Source organism: Crocuta crocuta, unplaced genomic scaffold (genome assembly GCF_008692635.1).
Source record: "Crocuta crocuta isolate KB4526 unplaced genomic scaffold, BGI_CrCroc_1.0 scaffold16, whole genome shotgun sequence".
In the NCBI taxonomy this organism is placed as follows: domain Eukaryota; kingdom Metazoa; phylum Chordata; class Mammalia; order Carnivora; family Hyaenidae; genus Crocuta; species Crocuta crocuta.
In genome coordinates this window covers 797342-807219 of record NW_027531893.1, presented here as the reverse complement: position 1 = coordinate 807219, position 9878 = coordinate 797342, and the positions used below count along the sequence as shown (strand labels likewise).

The 9878-nt window shown below is 39.2% G+C and overlaps 1 protein-coding gene across 3 annotated transcripts in view; it reads left to right on the top strand.

The window, feature by feature from the left end:
* The first annotated feature begins 3564 nt into the window (after positions 1-3564).
* The window catches only part of SPAM1 (sperm adhesion molecule 1), a 33987-nt gene continuing 27673 nt past the window's right edge, over positions 3565-9878 (top strand). Inside the window, exons 1-2 of one of the 3 annotated variants that reach the window (XM_077773260.1) lie at positions 3565-3585; positions 3674-3758. The gene's annotated coding sequence lies outside the window, so the exon portion shown is untranslated. Of the gene's footprint in view, positions 3586-3607; positions 3759-9878 lie in introns of those variants that run through there. The other 2 variants (XM_077773259.1, XM_077773261.1) reach the window with 2 other exon arrangements.

The window sequence follows — 9878 nt, the reverse complement described above, 5'->3', positions numbered from 1 at the left end:
GAGCAACCCAAATGGATTAAAACAGCATTTATCACTCTAAAATTATTTGCTTATTTACTTGCTTAATGTCTTCTCACAGTAAATGCAAGCTCCATAAGAAGTTGCCCTCCCTAAGTCCTGCATCATGTCCTCCATGCCTGTGCTTGACATATAATAAATGCTTCATTTAAAATAGTTGAGGGGCACCTGGGTGGCTCAGTCGATTAAGCGTCCCACTTCAGCTCAGGTCATGATCTCACGGTTGAAGGGTTCGAGCCCCATGTCGGGCTCTGTGCTGACAGCTACTTCAGAGCCTAGAGCTTGTTTCAGATTCTGTGTCTCCCTCTCTCTCTGACCCTCCTCTGCTCACTCTGTCTCTCTCTCTCTCAGAAATAAATAAAACATTAAAAAAAATAGTTGAATCAGAGCTCATGAATGCTCAGTCTGTGGAGGATGTGACTCTTGATCTCGGGGTTCTAAGTTCGAGCCTCATGTTGGGTGTGGAGATTACTTAAAAATAAAATCTCTAAAATGAAATGAAATGAAATAAAATAATTGAACCAATAAATTAAATAATCAGCACTTAGGGTATAGCTTGAGATGCCCTGGTGACTCTAGAACATGTCAATATTCTTCTGCGATGTCTGAAATTCTCACTTAGGCAAATAATGAAGACACTAAGGGAGTCTATTAAACTATTATATCATGAAAATCTAAATAGAAGTAAAATAGCTATGGAGTTGGAGCAAGGACCCGAGGTTGTGGGCCAAGTAAGATCAGCATCATGAAGTAGATCTTAATTAATTGTAAGCGAGTGGCTGGCAGACTGTGGAGGCAGTTGTGGGGGAACTTGCTTGAGTTGTAGAGATTATAGCCAAGAGAAGTTTTAAGATAAAGTGCAGAGGAGAAACCTGAATTAAAACCACAGCAGACAGAGTACTACCGTGTTCACCAGAACATTCAAAACAGAAGTGAAAACAAGGGCATGGGGACTATCCTTCAGGCATCACATCAAGCAGTGAGAAGCAGTGGGTTTTAGTCAGAGCCCAGAGAGACCAAGCAGGTACAGAGGAGTTATGGGAAACCCACGACAGTATTTCTGGGTGAAGGAGGTATTGGAGGTGCCAGCCAAGTTAGGCAGATTATGAGAAATATACTGGAGACTCCCTAACTTTGCCACCAGTAAAAATAAAGGAGGGGCCAGGGTTGAGGTATGGGACAATTCTATTCCTTCTGGTAGTACTCTATATTGACTACAGACAGCCATGCTGCAAGGGACTGAGGGTTTTAGGACACAGTCTAGTTTTAGTCAAGCCTCTGGTTTGGGACTTTGGTTCAATTCACACCTCTTTGGGCTCTTTCTAAAGTTCTCTCAGATTTTAAAATTTGATTCTAAATCTTTGGAGATAGCCCGAAACATCTCACACATCACCCCAGGTAGCTTTTTGATGAAACAAATCTCTTAAACTTAAGAACCCACCCGGCCTCACAGCAACTGGTTTATTTGCCTCCTTTGAACTGCTAAGCTAAGGCCCTCCAAGACTTTGGCAACAGAGTAGATATGGTTCTGAAATCAGAATCTAAGGGATTCAACTGAAACTTGCTTGTCTGAGGTTGGGGGAAAGTGAGTAGCATCTGGAAAACAGGGACAGCACTTGTGCCTAGTACTTCTTAGGGCTATTTTTAGGAAGAGGTGTTAATGAGTATAGAGTGTCTGAGAGAGAGAAGGGAAGAAGGGAGAGGGAGGGAAGGAAAGAAAGAAAATTAAAATGTTAGTGTCTATTTAACTCTCTTCTCAGATTTGAGACTGAGACTAGACTTAAGCCACTGCCCTTTGTCTTGTTTCCTCAAGATGCTTTATATGACAAAAACGTGCAGGCGTGGTACTGACAGGCCCAGACTTCACCCATTCTACTGTATGTTCCTGAGAAAGTTCTATGCCAAGGCTATACTTAAATTTATCACTGTTGGCAACATTAGAAGGTAACATGCATTAGCCGGGAAGTAAAAGACCACCATAATAATTCAAACTTACCTCTAATTTAGGGAAAGTGTCAGTCTTTTAGTCTAAAGGACTTAATTTAACTTCATAGGTCTTGTGATACGGAAAGTTTGTAACTATGGACACAGCATTTCCATTTTCCTGTTCAAAACTGAGCAAATCAAGTAAAAACATAAAACATAATTGCCACATTTATCTAATCATTTGGAATAAATAAACAAAAAACAATAGCTGCACAAAAGAAATTAATCTAAGGGGTACCTATTCTGTTAAACTTCTCAAAACCAAAGCAGGCAGGTGGTGATTTAGAAGTCAGAGCACTGCAATGGAGTCTAACTAATTGTACACTTTTGAGGATACTTAGATTGGACTTGAACTCTTTTTTTCTCAAGTGAGGTTGATTCTAATAGCAAAATATAATGATTAATTATGCCAGTGGAAATATGTTCATATCTACATACTGTACTAGACAATTAAAATATTCAGGTTCCCTTCTCAGAAAATATCTTTTTTCATATTTTCATCTCCATAATAATAGTAACTTGTCCAGCAGAGGACACTGTAAAGAGCAAGAGCTTCAGTTATTTAATTTTTGCTAATGCTACTTCCTTATTTAGAAAATGAGCATGATAATTCTTATACCAGAGTGTTACGGAGACATTTGAATGCCATAATTAATTGCTTACTAAAAATCCCTAAATGACTTCATAATTCATTATTGATTATCTGATGTTAGAGATTTGGTTGAAACTGCTTTCCTAAAAACACTGTATCGTAATGACATTTTAATTAAAGGCTTGCTCTACTTAGGCTAACATTTAAGATATAACAAATACCACACATTTGTTTAAAGCAGTTTAAGCACCTGATAAATATTACTTGTATCATGGATTTTAAAGCTGTAGCTATCGCATATTAAGAAAAAAAATAAATGAGCCATACACAATTGAATAAAAACAGTATTTTTAAGGGCGCCTGTGTGGCTCAGTCAGTTAAGCATGGGACTTCAGCTCAGGTCATGATCTCCTGGTTCATGGGTTCCAGCCCCACGTCGGGCTCTGTGCTGACAGCTCAGAGCCTGGAGCCTGCTTCAGATTCTGTGTTTCCCTCTCTCTCTGCCCATCCCCTACTTGTACTCTGTCTCTCTCTCTTTCTCCACAGAGAGTGTTCCTGCTCTGTCTCTGTCTCTGCAAAATAAATAGACAATAAAAAATTTTTTAAATACTTTATTAAAAAATAAATAAAAACAGTATTTTTTCCTCAAAATTATAAACATTCATTAAGTAACTAAAGTATTAATTAGAGAGAATCACTGCCCTCTAATTATGTTGACAAGTGAACATGTGCCTTGGAAGTTTCTTTTTGAATCTTTGAAGGTATCTTGTTGTCTCTTTTGTGAGTGTTTGCTTTTTTTAATCAAAAGAGTAGGTTTTGTACAGATCTTGTCCCCATCCCCCAACCTCATACTTGGCCCATCCCCCAGCCTCATAGTTGGTTAAAACTCTTCAAGAATTCTGAAGCAGAATTTCTGATGCTGAAATTCTGATTTCCCCATTGTCTCAGAATTCCATTTTTGTGTATGTGTGTGTGCCGTCTCCCAGGAGGTGAGTCTTTGGGACACTCCCATCCCGTCATAAATTAGCCTGATCCTTAGTCTCCAGCCACTCTGATTTCCTGTTTTCCTTGTCTTAGGTGAGAATCCTAGGGCACTTCTGCTCTCCTCTGTTCTTGGTGAAGAGATAAGTACAACTACTGCCTGCTCGTCTCATTTTCAAGGGTAAATGTGCTCAGGTTTTTATGGAATAGTATAGGGGGCAGAGAGAACTATAAATATTAATGAATTCTGATAATGGCATTAGAAGGTTGACTTTGTAGCTAGTTTTTCTTTTTGGATAGCATCTGTTGTCCATTTTGCTGTATGTGATGTGCTAGTTGTATTGTTTATTTTAATATCAACAACAGTAATGGCTATTAATGAGTATTCGTATCTCATAGATATAATAAACATGCTAAGAGCTGAAGGGAATTTGACACTGAGAAATAATTTTGTTAATTAACTGTTGCGTCTTTGAGTTTTGGTAACTGGTCTTCCTCCTCTTTTGTGAAATGGAAGCAGACCCAGCTGTATAATCCCCAAACATTGTGGCGATATCTGAATTCTATACTAATAATTTGGTTTGCTCTTCTTTGGTTTAAGTGTCACTTATTTATATGCCACTTGCTTTTTCCACTAATCCAATTTAAACTGTCCAGATAGATGACAGTTGACAAGGTAGAAAAACATTTCCATCGGGCTGAGGGAAGAGTTTGAAGGCTGAGCTCGAATAGGTTGCATTCCGAGTGGACTCCTCCACAAGAGGCCAAGAAGCAGTCACAGCCAAATTTACGCAAGGCACAGTAACGGCCAGCAGACGGATCTGCTGATAGAATCATGATAATGAAGACTTTTCATGTGGGTTCCCTCGCAGAACGTGCCGTGTGCCGATGCATGCCATTGATAGGCGCAGCCAGATCTTCAGATCCGGCTCCAAGGCAGTATGAAGTTGTTGAGCATCTCACTTGCACCAGAACAATTCCATAATGCTCACATATTTAGAGCTCACATATTCTTTTTTAGCTTTCTAGGGAAGCTTTAATGTTGGAAGGTCTATGAATCATTAAATAGACCTTGGACTTTGCCTCCTTTTGTCATGCTTTTCCCTCCCTTTCATACAGAAGAGGGTGGAGGCCAGGGATAACATTATTAAAAATAACAGGAACAAGTTAATTTTTTTGGTATTTACTATGTGCCAGGTGTAAGGGAGGAAAAAAGAACTTGCCTTTACCCTGTTAGCTTCTGTGCCTAGAGCCTGTGAATTGAACTGACACAAGGCAGATTAAGAGGAGAAAAGCCTACCAACTTGATTTAATATTTTTACATGTACACAGGAGGCTTCATAGTAGTTCAGTCATTTATAAACATTTCTTTGAGGAGTCTTCAGACAGATCAGTGTTCTATTCCGATTGCTGAAGAAGAGATTAAATCAATGAGATCTGAGAACTTGACCGAGGCCACTTCATAAGCAAAGGCCTGTTCCTGGTATTCCAAACCCAAGCGTGTCAGACTCCAAAGCTTTTGCTATGAGAGTGGCTTGATCCATTCCACAGCAAAAAATACCTTTTCTATTGAGACCCAGTGTACACATATGTACATATCTGATAGGAAAAGGGTCATAAAATAATATGCTTCTGAGTGTGACGATGGTCCTCTGGTGCTTCCTCTTCTGTTCGGCCCTGTTGTATCCTACTCTGGCCATTCCACGCTATGATAGTCTATTTCACTTATGTATTTATTTATTTTTAGAAAAGTGTTCATTAAAACCAGTTAAATCAGTTTCATGGCCCTCTAAGAGTCTGTGGCCTGCACTTTGGGGGGAAAAAATGCTGGGAATAGGCCTACCCAACATCACTTCACTTTCTTGGGTAATCATGTTCACAGCTACACTCCATTTTTGCCTAAAACGCACAGGACTCTCTGATGATGTTTAGCCTTTGTCCTGCAGTGCTTTTTTGTGATTACATTTTGGTCACTGGTGACCTCAGTGTGGAGCATTATCTAAGCTTTTCTATTTCCTTGAACTAGAAGCATGGGATCTCCTTTGAGAAGGGAAATAGCAGCAGCCTCCCAACCTATAGGTGAAGGTAAGGGGGCGATATAACTGTCAATACAACTTTTACTGAGTTTCTACAACTTAAAGTAAATTTTACTGCTATCATTCTTCCTCTTCCCTTTTGTCATTTTTTACTGACCATGTTCTCTAGAGAAGAGTTACAGTCCTGCTATACTCCCAAACTTCTCTGTATCATCTAAAAATTTCAATATCCACAGTAAGCATTTCTTTGACCTTCTAGGACTAGGAATTCACAATCCCTAGATTTTTCTAGCAATGCTCCTAACCTACTTACATATATTGACTTTCCTGGTTGCTGTAAGTCAAAAACAACTGTCTCCACACCTGACTACAGCTGAGTTTCTTACAGTTTGGGGTAAATGCAAGTGAACTATAATAAGCAAGATTTCATAATATAGGTAGTCCATCAGAAATAATATGGAAGTCCAGATTTACAAGCTTCTCATAAAAAATACTTCACAAGGAGTGAGATTGATCTTGGTATTACCAATATATTTTTTAAAAATTAATACCTAAAGATAGAATAATTTGAATCTTCCAGCTCTTGCATAATAGAACTGAAAGTGGAAACAACGTCTCAATCCTTTTCTGGATCTGGGCTCCTAAATCCCCTTAGCTGTGGGTGTCCCCTTGGCTGTGGGTGTCACCGGCCTTCTGGTCCTCTTGGCAGATGAAAGGCTGTTAAGATAGAAAGAAAAAAGTTAAAAGTGAATGTATAAATTAAAAAACAAACAAACGTTTTTAATGTTTTTATTTATTTTTGAGAGAGAGAGAGAGAGAGAGAGAGCGCCCACAAGTGGGGGAGGGGCAGAGAGGGAGGAAGACACAGAACCTGAAGCAGGCTCCAGACTCTGGCCTGTCAGCATAGAGTCTGATGTGGGGCTCGAACTCGTGAACTGAGAAAACATGACCTGAGCCCAAGTCGGTGCTTAAACGACTGAGCCACCCAGGTGCCCCTAAAAGTGAATGTATGAAGAGGGGAGAAGAGTTCTTGCAAAGGGAGACACCAAAAAATGTTATTAGTGCTGCTCTGTGGCATATTTATTTTAATTGTGAGCTATAGCACATCATTAGCTGGAGAGAATGGTGGCAGTTGGGGACAGTCCTAACAAACAGGATTAGGTTTGAGTTAGCAGTCTTTAAAACCCCTGCTTATTACAATCTCTAAAATAAGTCTTATTGTCCATACCACAACGAGAAGTTAAAGTAGCTATTGTTACTTCTTCAACTCTTTTAACTTTTTATCTTGTTAATATTTAAGGTAAAGTAAAGTGGATTTTATCCAGTAGATGAACTTGTGCTTTGGGAGAATGGTAGGAAATTAAAAATAATTTAGTGAAACTGGGGAAAAAAAATAATCTGATTAAAGAATTAATTGATGGATAGAGTCACTCATTCACCCATACAATTAACTACATATAGATCTTGCACTATTTAGCAGGCACAGTACTGGGCGTCGCGGACACGATAGTGAGCTCACAGTGTAGTGAGAAAGATAGACATATTTCAAATTTGAACACAAACTGTGACTGGTACCAAGAAAAGTATAATTTACGGGGCACCTGGGTGGCTCAGTCTGTAAAGCTTCTGACTCTTGGTTTCAGCTCAGGTCATGATCTCATGATTCATGAGTCTGAGCCTCCCATTGGGCTCTGAGCTGACAGCGCAGAGCCTGCTTAGGATTCTCTCTCTCCCTCTCTCTGCCCCCTCCCCTGCTCATGCTCTCTCTCAAAAAAAAAAAAAAAAAAAAAAAGAAGAAAGAAAGAAAGTACAATTTTTAGGAGAGTGTTAATACATTTAAAATAGCCTTCGTGGCAATCAGAAATTAACACTTAAATAGTCAGTTGGGTTTGGAAAGTCTGCACAGTGGAGCAACCATTGAGAGATCTATCTGTAGGCTCAGAATAAAATTTTAAAGATCCAGGGCAAAGAGATTTATACAAGATGTACAAGGCAGGATCCCATTGGATTGAAACCTACGTAATTCTTCTATGGAATTCATATTGTCCATAAAACCTGTCATCATAAAACTCTTCTTCCTTAAAAGAACAGGGACTTTCATGTGGATAATGAAAGATTTGAGTTTTATTTTTCTTTAGATCCCGGCTGAAAAGCTGGCCTAGATTGAGTTGCCACACATTCCTTAGAAGTAGAGAAAGAGAGGATTAGGCTAGGAAGACATTTGTTTGCTTGAGACTTCAACCATAGCTTTGCTTTCACAAAATCTGCATTCTTAAAAAAATTTATTTTAATGTTTATTTATTTTTGAGAAAGAGAGAGACAGACAGAGCATGAGCAGGGGAGGGGCAGAGAGAGAGAAAGAGACACACAGAATCTGAAGCAGGCTCCATGCTCTGAGCTGTCAGCACAGAGCCCGATGTGGGACTCAAACCCAGAAACTGCTAGATCATGACCTGAGCTGAAGTCAGACACTTAACTGTCTTAGCCACTCAGGCACCTCTACAAAATGTGCACTCTTAACGTAGACTGCAGAGCATATATTTTTTAGGAAGACAAATATTAAATCACTTAAATCTCTGAGAAGAGTTTAAAGCCAGTTCTCTATGCCAAAAAAAAAAAAAATTAAAAAAAAAGCAATCAGTCTGCATTCTAAATTTAGGAGCCTGGTATCTCTATAGGTGCCAAATATTTTAAATTGATAAGAGGGAAAATAACTATCATATTGTCTTTTGAAACTGAGCTCATGTCTTTTCTTTTTAATTTTTTTTTTCCAAGAAGAAATTTATTTTAGTGACTGGGTCATCAAATCCCTCTAAAGCTATGCAACAAGTATCACAAAGCATGGAAGAAATTTTATAAAGATGCTTTTTAAATTTTTTTAATGTTTATTTTTGAGAGAGAGAGACAGAGTGTGAGTGGTGGAGGGGCAGAGAGAGAGGGAGACACAGAACCTGAAGCAAGCAGGCTCAAGACTCTAAGCTGTCAGCACAGGGCCCGAAACAGGGCTCGAACTCATGAACCACAAGATCCAACCTAACCCTAACCAACTGAGCCACCCAGGTGCCCCTCATATCTTTTTCTTTAATGGCATTTGTTTCCCACATTTTTGATGTGCTTAATCATATTTGATGCAATTGGGTCCCTATTGCCTTTGGACAAAGGAAATGTATGAGCAGATAGGTGTTTTTGTTTCTATTAGACTATAGTGCTCACTTCGGCAGCACATGTACTAAAACTGTATTAGACTATAGTGGCCATTTAGTTCTTTGATATAATTCCATGTGTAGATTTAGTAACTACAACTTTGACAATTCAGGGAAATAAAACCCAAAAGTCATTTGGTCAAGGGAAGAGAAACATTGGTTACTGCTAACAGACGGCCAAGTGTGAACTCAGCCCACGTAATAGCTAGTATACCTTTGTGAACATCACTGTGCAGGGCACTGGTAATCACAGAGGTACTTGTTACTGATAAACTTTGATGTCATTGGCACTAAGGTCTTTTGCCTATTTTGCTAGGCAGCTGCGATGCCGCAATTACGGACAACTAGAACTGGTCCCTTGTTTATGATGGTGGGATATTGGGCTGACTGCAAATCAAGCATTACTAAGCTCAGTCTGGCTTGGCAAGTGGCAGTACAGAGAGGATCCCTAGCAAAGCAATTGTGTTTTTCTCTAGCCTCTAGCATTTAGAGACTCCTTAAGACTTTATTCAATTATTCCAGTACTTAATTTCAGTCATATCTGGGTGTGTCAGCGCCTCATGCTTGGTGATAGAAGACATAATTGTCTTGTGAGTAATGTTTGAACTCTGTGGCTTCTGGATGCTTTGCTTCATTTTTTGTCTGAACATTTTCATTTTAAAGTGGTACCATAAGCCAGAATTTTGAATTTACTGAAATTCAAAGTACATTGAGTTCATTTACTTAATTAAGTGATTAACTCATCAAGCATGTATAATAGTGGGGACTGACAAAGATTCTCTATTGTCTATGCTAATCATGCTCATTGAACTCTCTTTTTGACCAAGCCTCAAACGCTGCTGAGCTTCTGAATCCCTCCTTGTAGAAGGTAGTAAGAATCCTGTTAAGTCAGTTTAGCAAGAATTCCCATTCTCTGTATCTGGTCATCTGGGAAATCTGATTAGGTCTCCTAGCTTCTACTATCCCCAGCTGATGCCTGATCACCCTTGTCTGCCTTTAGCAAGAATCCTGTTAGGCTAGTTTAGTCCAAATCTTCCCTTACCCCAGATATTCCCTCAGTAA